The sequence below is a fragment of the Lepisosteus platostomus genome, unplaced genomic scaffold (genome assembly GCF_059453375.1).
Source record: "Lepisosteus platostomus isolate fLepPlt1 unplaced genomic scaffold, fLepPlt1.hap1 Scaffold_29_H1, whole genome shotgun sequence".
Lineage (NCBI taxonomy): Eukaryota > Metazoa > Chordata > Actinopteri > Semionotiformes > Lepisosteidae > Lepisosteus > Lepisosteus platostomus.
Window position 1 is genome coordinate 1,340,827 of NW_028291657.1, and position 1,924 is coordinate 1,342,750.

Consider the following 1,924-nt stretch of genomic DNA (forward strand, 5'->3'; position numbering starts at 1 on the left):
AAAAATCAATCACTCTTTACCTTGCTTTTTCAGTTGTTTTTAAGGAAAATTGATGCCGAGAATGTGTGAATACTGCTTTTTGATGGTTCCAAGACCAATGTGACCTGTTCTATTGCCTGCTAATTGTACGTTCCAGGTTGAAAAATTATTTTTAGGAGGTCAAGGTGTATGAATGATAAGAGAAAAACTGAAATAACCACAGCTACGCAAACACCAGTCCACCAAAAAAAAATCATTTAATTAAAATAAGGTAACATTTTTTTTTCATCATCATACGGATGAACTGTGCTAAATGTGTTTCTAAAAAGAAAAAGCAGGACGTGAGTCGTGAGCCAAGATCATGACTCTTTTGCTCTTCTTCACATCAGTTTTCATCTGCGAGGAGGAGGAGGAGGGCGGCTCCTGATGTGCTGACACTTGGGGATGTGCCTCTGTGCCGGCCTGGGGGCAAAGCGCCGGCCGCAGTGAGGGCAGGGCACGTAGTCGGGGTTTGGATTCGCGGGGGGCTGGGGCAGGTTCACAACTTTCCCTCCTTGCGTGATCACCTGCTGCACCTCCCTGGCCTGTTTGATGCTCCGAATGAAATCCTCGTGCTTCTGCCTCCAGTTGTTCTTTCTCAGCTGGGAACAGGAAATGAAACCAATAAAACAGCTTCCAGAAAAAGTCCAGACTAGCACTGCGTACACAGTCTGGTCGCAAACCATTCACAAGGCAAGAAAATATCAATACAGTAATAACGTAGCTTTCTGGGGCCACCTTTCAGGTCATTGGGTAGAGAGTACAATTTACGTAGTTATGGTTTTGTTTCCTGTGAGTGCTATTTGCTTGATATGTAGATTTTTACAACAGAATTCAGAAGTCACTAAGACACATTTATTCTGTCTGGCAAATGTGCCTTTGCGGCAGTTTTTCAGAAGAGTACTTCATAAAACACTTATTTATTGTTTACATTGATTTATAAGCTGAGTCTGACTCTAGGAGAAAAAAAGGGAAGCTTGGAAAGAGTTTAAGGATAGCCCTTACCACGATTGGCGGTTTAACCTTCTTCTTATGGATGTATGTCTCCAGTTCTGTTCCCTTGGCCCTGTGCTTGAAAGAGTCAAAAACCTTCCTCTTTGAATTCTGAAGCTTCTTGCAGATCTTGCTGTGTTTCTCCAGCCTCTCTACAGCAAACTTCCCGTGACACAGTTCACAGGGCACCAGCTGAGGGTTTCCACTCTGGCTATTCTCATATGGAAATTGCTCAGCGGTAGGGCACATCAGACTTGTAGGGGACAAATATCTGTTTTCCACTGACAGAGTTTGTTCATCCAGACATGTGGTGTTATTTCTGAAGTGGCCCTGCGCGGCCTGTGCCGCTGACACGTCGCTTTCAGGGAGCCTTGCTTTCTTGAGATACTTTCTCCTTCCACAGGGGACGTCTTCTAGCCCACGGCTGCAAGGGCTCACTTGACGTCTCTCCTGATGGGAAAGCGCAGAGGGAAAGTGCGATTCTGCGCATCCGCCATCTTCCATTGGAGAACCATAATCAAGGTTGTCTCCTCTGATAGGAAGGAAGGGCTTTCCTTGGAGTGAAGGCTTTTTGCTTCTCCATTCTGCAGGTCAGAAGAGGCACGGCCTTAGAGCGGTGGTTGGCCCATGGTCCTCTGGGGCAAAGCTCGCTCTGCCTCGCCTCTATTTTCCCTTCCGGCCACCTCTCTGGAGTCTTCCATCTCTCTCGGAACCATCCTCAGCTCCTCCTGAGCTCTGAAGAGCTTCGCCTGCATCATGGCCTCCTTCCGGCGCATCTCATCCTGCAGGCTGGCCTCCCTCCGGCGATGCTCCTCCTTCAGCGCGGCCTCTGCCTCGGCCACTTTTCGTAGCTCCTCTTGCAACTGAAAGTGCTCCTTCCCATTGGCATGAGAAGGGCATTTCCCTGGAGGGG

The 1,924-nt window shown here is 47.9% G+C and overlaps 1 long non-coding RNA gene across 1 annotated transcript; it reads right to left on the reverse strand.

Moving 5' to 3' along the window:
• Positions 1-217: 217 nt before the first annotated feature.
• LOC148635284 (uncharacterized) lies at positions 218-1,545 on the reverse strand. The gene is made up of 2 exons (XR_015933272.1): positions 1,024-1,545; positions 218-620 (listed from the first exon to the last, which is right to left on the reverse strand). It is a non-coding gene; the product is annotated as an uncharacterized LOC148635284 (long non-coding RNA).
• Positions 1,546-1,924: the final 379 nt, after the last annotated feature.